Below are 8,989 nucleotides of genomic sequence, written 5' to 3' on the forward strand. Positions count from 1 at the left end.
ACTTCTCCAATGATAAGCAGTGATGAGCAAGGATAAGCCAAATAGACCCTCTTCTCCTCAGTTTACTTTTGGCTGTAATGTTTCATCACAGCAACAATAACCCTAATTAAGACATTCATAATAGAAAATAATAGGTATGAAAACTATGTACACATATATATTATGTAATATTACACAAAATTTTAAAGCTAACCAAGAATTTAGTGACCACATAGAGAAGGATGTCATTAAGTTAAATAACTTTAAAAAGTACCCATAATGCAAATTAACTTTACATTTTTTTTCTGGGGAGACACCCAAGGACTGTTAGAATTTCAGTGATAACACATCTCTCATAATATGTAATACCAGGACGATGTCAGATCATAAATGTATCTTAAAATGTTGATTCATCTTTCATTGTCTAAAAAGTGGTGTAAGATAAAGTATGGCTTCTTCATGTGCTTGCTACATGTATCCTTGGTCAAACCATGTGGGTTTGAGGATTTCTTTCTTTTTTTTAAATGTTTTTAATGGTAATTTTTGTTTGGCTATTTTTTCTATTTATGGTTATGTTAATTTTGCTGTTAAGGAACCCAGTAATTTCATGTTAAAGTCTAAAGTTATTGATGTTTTTCTATGTGGGAATTTGAGTTGCTCTTTCCCCTATCTCAGAATTAGTTATCTATGTATTTATCTAACGCAACAAAGTGTGGGTCCATAAAAAAGAGCTCAATTATTTTTCTTTTGTCTTCAGATGGGATGTTGTAAAATTTTTTAAACTTTCCTTTTTAGAAATATTTGATTGAATGCATAGTCTCTGAGCATTTATTGGGTTCATTCATAAATAATTTTTTGCTTTATTATGTTCTTTAAAATTATTTTAAATTTCCCTGAATTTATACCATGATTTATAGATTATTTCAAATTGTCTGCCTTGATTTTCAAATATTTAAAGATTTTGTAGAGATTTTAACTATTATAGATCCAATTCACTGTTTTATTTGTGGCAGAGAGTAGTCTGTACTATTTCTGTTATTAGTATTTAGTGAGACTTTTGTGACCCAGAATACAACTTTGGTAATTGTTCCACAGACATTTTAATATAATATACATTTTATTTTCTGACTACAATGCAGTATATTCATTGGTCATACAGGTTGATTGGGTTGGCCAAACTTTTTATTTCTATTGAACTGTGCTTATGTTTTATATTAATTAGCATAAGCAGTTGCTAAGTTTTCCATGTTTATTTCCATGTTTTCTATTTGTCTCTTTGTCTCATGTAATTGAACTATTTGAGTTTTGGTATGTTTTAGGATTATTGTGTAAGATTGATGAATTAATACTTTTATTACTACAAAACCTCTCTTTTTATATGTATTATGATATTTGAGTAGGAGATTACTTTATGATATTATTATGACCATAAAGATTTTCTTCTGTTTGTGTTTTCATATCCTATTCCTTATATCTTTTAATGTCTATGAATGTATACATTCAAATATATTTTACATCGACAACATTGAGTTCCGTCTTTTTAGAAGTCTAATACTCTAACACCTATCTTTAACTATCAAGCTCACTCTATTTTTACTTCACACATAGTTACGGGCATGGCTAATTTTTAATCTAACAAACTGAACTGTTATTTTTGTTTATAGGAAGTGTTTCCTGCTTCCCTATTTGTTCTCATTGTATCATTTCTTCTTTAACAGTAGCAACTAATCACTCATATACCATGGTGAAATGACTCCTAGATTCGTAGACACACAGTGAAAATCACTCTGTGTGTAAGGTTTGCAGCAAGAGTCTATTCTATAGCTGTGTCCTAGGGATAGAAACCTTCTTTCTTGGAGGGATCAGGGAGAGTCAAGAGGCTCACAAAACTCCTAAGAGCAGGAAACTCAGCAAACTTACAGGATTCACAAAGCCCATCACCCAAATTATCTAAGTAGCAAGCAGTTGCTTAGGGAGAATAAAACCATAAGGTAGAAAACTGCCTTCCACATATATAGGGAACTCTAGTGATCTGGTCGTGTGAATAGTCAGTCACTCATGCTGGGGTGAGACTTCTCAGTTGTGCAGCCCCCTCTGTCTTACCTGTCCTACCGTGATCAATCCCCACAAGGTCATTATTTCTTTCAGGGTTAATCTTCTCAACTTTATTGGAGTCACTGCAAGACACATCTCTGTAACTTATCAGGGTATTTTTTTTTAAGACTAATTTTAGAGGGAGATCCTCCCTCACAATGAGGAATGTCTTTTATCAGCAGTCCAGCCTGAAGGAAAAGCTGTTGATTTTTACCTGCCTGTTTGTGTGCTTGCCTTGCTGATGAATACATCTCCTCCATGACTGCCAGTACAGCGGCTTCTCTTTGCTGAGATTGGAACCTGAGTTCTTTGGCTTTTTGATATGGACTGAAGACCTGTGGCTTTCAAGATTGGAACTGCTGAGGCAATCGTTCTTATAGACTGAGCAATTACCATGTTCTCAGCACCTCCAGACAGCCATTGTTGGACTGTCTAGCCTGAATTGTGTCAGCCAATATGATAAATCTCCTCTGTAATATATGCTCCCACTAGCCATTCTGTTTCTCTGGGGAACCCTGGCTGATACAGGTTGATTAAGCTGGACTTGGACAGAATTGTTTCTTTGGACAATTGTTGCACTCCCTTTCTGTTATGAATAAACCTTACTGTACATTTCCCCCAGGAAAAAGAGCCCAATAGGTTCTTAGTTCCAGAATGTATGTCTGGGTGAAAGTCAAGTTCTAGGGCAGCTTTTGTTAATCTACTAAAATGGGTAATTACAGGAAATGTGTTATGAACTAGCAGGAGATGGAGAATTTTTCCTAATAAGTATAGTACATACACTATCACACATGGATGTGGGATTTCTTAGAAAACAGAATCCAGCTGGAAGTTTGGCAGGAGTATTTGTTTGTCAAGGGTCCTTAACTTTATTCTTTCAGAATAGATTCCTGGAGGGTCCATTTGAGATTAAACTATGGCTAGCCAGAAAGGCTGTAAAAAAGATCAACAGAAAATACTAAGAATGCTCTTTTTGGAGTCAGACATCCTTTTAACCAAAATATGTGTTGACAGCTTAATAGATTTTAAATGGGTTAGAAATGAATAACCAAGATGACAAGGACATCAACCTGTTGGGCTCAACATGGTTCTGGCTGCCTATGTATTTTTCAGCTAATGCTATTCTTACAAAGAACTCAAACATGAGCAGTAATGCACATCCTGCCACAGAGAGGCCTATCTGGAGGTCTCTCAGCACTCTTGAACATGCCTATCTGCCCAGCTTCCATCCTGGTCAAGTTTTGTTTCATACCCTGACAACTAATGTCCAATAAGAGGGACCAAAACAAAAATATAAGCCAAAACAAAAAAGAAAAGAACTTTGACATACACATTGAGGCAAAAAAAAAAAAAAAAAAACAGTAACAAAGGGCAGTTCACAATAATCTTTAGCAGCAATAGGTAATTAGACTTGCGCAGAGCAAATGACTGCCGTTATTTATCTTTATTACTCCACAGGGTTGTTTTGAAGCTTACATAGTTACCATGTATGATAAGCATAAACAGTACCATACAGTAAACCAACATTTACTGTCATCATTACTGGAAAGTTGGGCTTATTACAGTGTTTTTCACAGGCTCACGGGTGTGTATATGATTGGTTCACAGTCCACACTAAGTACTAAAGTTGAAACATTGAACCGAATGCTTATTATTGGAACTTGGTATTCTTCAAGTACACCATTATACCAATTCCTCAGGGCAAACTTCCTCTATTCCAACTTGTTCCAAATCAGTTCATAAGGAAGACAATAAAAGACAATTACCACTCAGTGAAATGAATAAAACCCATAAATTAAAATGACCATTCAATCCACAAGATAGAAAATTAGGGGCTGAATACTTTAACTTGGGACTTTTGATGCTTTTATTTGTCAGACTTGCATTTTAAAATGACCAATAATCTAAATTTACAGGCCACAACACCTAGATGTAGAGTTGAGTCAAACTTTATGTCCTATAAATTAGTGATGATGCATACTTGTCAATGCAAATCACTAAGGAAGCAGGTAGAGCAGTGGTTCTCAACCTTCTTAACGCTGTGACCCTTTAATACTGTTCCTTGGGTTGTGATGACCCCCACCCATAAAGCTACATCACACCTGTAATTTTCTGCTGTTATAAATCGTACTGTAAATATCTGATATGCAGGATATCTGATATGCGACCCCTGTGGGAGTCACAACTCACAGACTGAGAACCACTATGCTAGAGTTTGTGTGTGAATCTCAGTAGCAAAATGTCATTTCTAGCCTCTGAGCACTCCAATGGAACAAATAATGACAAGATCCAATTTTAAAGTCATTATAGTATAGGAAAAAGAAACAAACCATTTCTGAGGGCTCTAGAGCAAATCCCTCAATACTATTTACCCTTTGGCTGAACCAGACATGCTTTGTTCCATATGTACTTCAGTAGAGTCCAAAAGTTCTAAAAGCATTTGTAGTCATCAAGATAGAGTTTTAAAGTCAGGACCCCAAATGCAAATAGAGGACCATATTCTGTGTACAACTACAGACTGTCAGAAAGCAATAGGAAGATTAGTTCAAACTTATTTGATAACAAAATATTTAAAAATAATAAGCTTCCTTATACAACTTTTGGAAAGAAACTCGTACGTTTCTTCTTCACAGTGAAAACTATGCAAGGTAACAATATTTTTAAGAATGATAATTAGAAATTTAGCACACTTTGTTTTTACATTTTAATAATAATCAAAAGACATGTTTTCAAGAAGCCAGATGAAAATAACCATTGTAAACAGGGAGAAATAACAATTGTACCATATTGTATTAAGAGCAAAGTCTTCTGTCTAATGAGAACCTGGAACAGAAATCACCACACCCATGTGTTCACATGGTAGTAAATGAGGCTCCACTGATATCTATAGAGTTTCCATTCTCTACAACACTTTTTCTACTTTAAGCATGAATATTCAAAGCCCCCTTTACTTCAATATATATAGGACTGATATCACTGTGATACTATGTATTCATCAATGGACATGAGAATTCACTACAAGATGAGTCTTAACTTGAGCACAACAAACAAAAATTATTTTAAAAGTCTTTATATTAGCATGCATTCCTCCAAGTTTATTTTCTCATAAATAGAATATAGACATTATTTTAATGTAAGGTCTCATATAGCACATGCTGACTCTGAATTCACTATGCAGTCAAGTATGATATGAACCTCCAGTCTCAACTTCCCAAATGTTGTAATTACAGATATGTGACACATGCCAACATGGACTATTTTGATTAGTACTACGGCTAAATGTTCTATATTTCTCCACTTAACTATAATAATACAAATGTATAGCATAGTAGTTAATTCGTAACTGTCTCCTTTCAATGTGTATTTTAAAGGCATGATAAACTTACCTTAGAGAGACCACCTACTTCCAAATAAAAGCAGATGATGAACACATTCCAGGTGACCCAGAGGGCAGTCCACACTGTATACTGGACAGGAAAGGGTTGAGAGAAAGGGAGAAAAAAAGCAGAGATGAAAACCACATGTTTGAAATCAATCAGTAATAGAAATGTCAGTAAATATAAGTCCTTTGTTAGGAAATAAGGTATAGTCAGAACAAAACCCTTTTTATAAGTTATCCTAAGATTTAAAATCCAATTATTCCTGTTTTCAATGGATATCAAGAAAACTAGATTTCTAAAATGCTGTTCTGACTTGCAGATCCAACTTAAATCTGAGTGCTCATGTGATTTCTGTTTTCTGTGTATTATATTTTCAAAAGAACAGAGTAACGCAGTTTTCTGTGAGCCACCAGTATATCTATACCTGTCTATATCTATCTATCTATCTATCTATCTATCTATCTATCTATCTATCTATCTGTCTGTCTTGTCTGTCTGTTTACCCACCTACATAACATAAACATGTCTAAATATTCAGATAGATTGGACAGATAAATATCCAATTCATTTCTGTAAATTGTCTAATTTTAGAAATTTAGTCATATTAGAACTTCATGTCTCTGAATAAAGACTTTGAGAATGGATATGTGGAGTAAAGTTACCAACTCTTCTCTGTTGTGTTATTTTACTAAGAGTAGAGCTCCTGCTCCTGTAATCAAATAGTGAAAGTTTAACCACATAAAATATCTTTAATCCAGCCTGCTCTTTAGCCTGTCTGAGTCTGTGGACTGTAGCATGAATATCTTTTACTTTACAGCTAATATCCACTTATAAGTGAATACATACAGGAGGGATTAAAGAGGGATGTGAGGATCTCCCTGGGAATGGATAATAGAATAGATTTTGAGGGGTGTACTGGGGGCAGCTGGGGTTGGGAACAGGAGGGATCAAATGGGAGGAGGGTGGGAGAAAATACTGGGAGAAAGGACTAGAATTAGGGGGCATTTTGTTCAATGGAAACTCCATGGAATGAATCTATGAGAGTAACTCTAGCAAAGACTCCTAATAATGGGGGACACAAAACCTCAGCTTGCCATGTTTTGTAACCAGGCAAGGCCTCAAATGGAGGGACTGGGGCACCAACTCAGACACAGAACCTTTGATCGACAGTTTGTTTTGCCTGCAGAGTGTTCTGAGACAGGAGCCTAGCAGAATCATCATCAAAGAGACCAGAGACACTTCATCCAATAACCAATGGGAGCAGGTGCAGAGTCCCACAGCCAAACATTAGGCAAAGCTCAGGGAGTCCTGTGGAGGAGGGAAGGAAGGATCGGAGGAGCCAGAGAGGTCAGGGACACCAGAAGAATGTGTCCCACAGAATCAACTGACTGGGACACTCGGGGACTTGCAGAGACCAGGAAGCCTGTAGGATTCTGACCTAGGTCCTCTGCATATGTTATGGCTGAGTAGCTTGCTGTTCTTGTGGAACTCCTAACAGTGGGAGTAGGGGGCATCTCTGACTCTTGCCTGCTTGTGGGGCCCTTTTTCCTCCTACTGGGTTGCTTTGTCCAGCCTTGATGTGACAGAGCATGCCTGGCATTATTGTAGTATATTATGGCATATTTGGTTGATGTCCTTGGGAAGCCTGCTCTTTTCTGAGGAGAGAGGGTACGGTACTCTGGGGGAGGAGAGAGAGGGGAAACTGTGGTTGGGATGTAATATATGTGGGAAGAATTTAAAAATTAATATAACTGTCTTTAAAATCCAAGAATTAATAACTAGGAGAATGAGCAAATGAACAGCAGATTTCTATTATAAAAAATACCTTTCATTCACATCCTGCTGGGAAAGGTCAGAAACAGCATCAATAAGAGCATTAGCTAATCAGATTTAATGCAGTCCAGATCAGACTCCTGCATGGAGATGCAGAGTCCTAGGTAACTGGAGATAGTATATGCAGTAAGCATGGTTGACTGATTAAATACAATAGTTTGCATGCTCATCTTACTGTACTGGAAAAATCTGTGAATTCTTGAAACAGGTCTGTAAGTTAAATTATTTCTTTCTATGAGTGATTTCATTCATTGTATTTCATTGTATCCTGTTCTTAAAACAACATTTTAAAATTATTTTCTATACATTATCCTATATGTGTCAAATAACAGAAATATGAACTTTAGGTACTACATTAAAAACCACAATCCTATCAAATGTTTACTAAAAGTGTTTATCTGTAAGATTCAATTTACTGTGCCTTTGCTATTTATGATCTCAAAGGATTTAAACATGATCTCATGTAGGTGTGTAAACTGAGTGAATATATTTGAGGTAACATTATTCTTTTCTGAGAGTGTTTTGCTTTTTCAAAAAAAAGGTAATAAAATTAAATAAAGCGCCACAGTCACTGAATTTACATTAACATATGTTAAAGAGGTCATATGATCTATGATAAGTCATGATGGTTTAAATGATTTTAGCTATTATTACCAAAGGCATTCAAACACACTTTTCTGAACCATGGACTATACCCATGGATATTGAAAAGAACTTATCTATATCCTTAATGAAACATTTTTATACATCACAACTACAAGAAATATAGATGTTCTGCTAATCAGAGGGCACCCAGCATGATGATGTACACTCTGAATTAATCAACAGTGTCTCAGAGCAGGGAGACAGTCTGAACATCAAGTCAGGAGGAAAACTTCAGTGACAATAGTTAAGGAAAGGACATCAACTGAAGCAAGACTACGCCATGGCAAAAGGTTTTGTTGTTGTTGTTTTTCCTATACTGGGAACTAAAGCAGGCCCTTGCAGACCATAGGCAAGCTCTCTATCATGGGACTTCATCCCAAGAAAAACAGTGTAATTCTTAATCATTACAGCTCAACTCTAAATCCCCAAGTACTGAGAATATCCACCATATAACAAAGGTAAAATAAAACAAAGCCTTTTTGAAAATCCCAGCACAAACAGTACCTGAAGGGAATGAAAGATCTCCTGCAAGTTGTATTATAGATTCTGTTCCTGACCTTTCACAGACATGATGGCAACTGCCTAATTCTACACATTTGACTGTAACAAAGGTCATTATGACACTTCCTGTGTTCCTAGTATTGCACGAGGCACTTTCCAAGGGGCCTGTCACTCAAGTTACGATATGAAAACCCTGAAGAATGGATCATCCTTTGGTTCCCTATTGAGTGCCAGAGTCGTGCTATGAAACCTGGCAGCCTGCTCGAGAGTCAGCATGCTTAATCTGGGAGGCTTTATTGCAAACCATCTCAGGAAAGGGACTATATCTGTAAACTGACTCTTCACTAAGTTTTTTCACCTCATCAGATGACAAATTAATCAAATGACCAGGTTATTAAAATTTGGTTCATTTATATAAATTCTGTAACATAATGTTTTGGGAATGACAGGTTTTTTTTTTTTTTTGTATTTTGTAATAGATATGTCACATGTGGTAGGAACATGACAGATTTTTGTTTTTGGGGAAGGGAGATAGAAAGTTCCTTCTAATATAGTGC

General features: G+C 36.0%; 1 protein-coding gene across 1 annotated transcript in view; it reads right to left on the bottom strand.

Annotated features, from left to right (window-relative positions):
• Nkain3 (sodium/potassium transporting ATPase interacting 3) overlaps positions 1–8,514 on the bottom strand; it is a 325,107-nt gene extending 316,593 nt beyond the window's left edge. Inside the window, exons 1-2 of the mRNA XM_059255692.1 lie at positions 8,436–8,514; positions 5,460–5,540 (exon numbers count right to left, since the gene is read on the bottom strand). The gene's annotated coding sequence lies outside the window, so the exon portion shown is untranslated. The remainder of the gene's footprint in view (positions 1–5,459; positions 5,541–8,435) is intronic.
• Positions 8,515–8,989: the final 475 nt, after the last annotated feature.

Source organism: Peromyscus eremicus, chromosome 2 (genome assembly GCF_949786415.1).
Source record: "Peromyscus eremicus chromosome 2, PerEre_H2_v1, whole genome shotgun sequence".
In the NCBI taxonomy this organism is placed as follows: Eukaryota; Metazoa; Chordata; class Mammalia; order Rodentia; family Cricetidae; genus Peromyscus; species Peromyscus eremicus.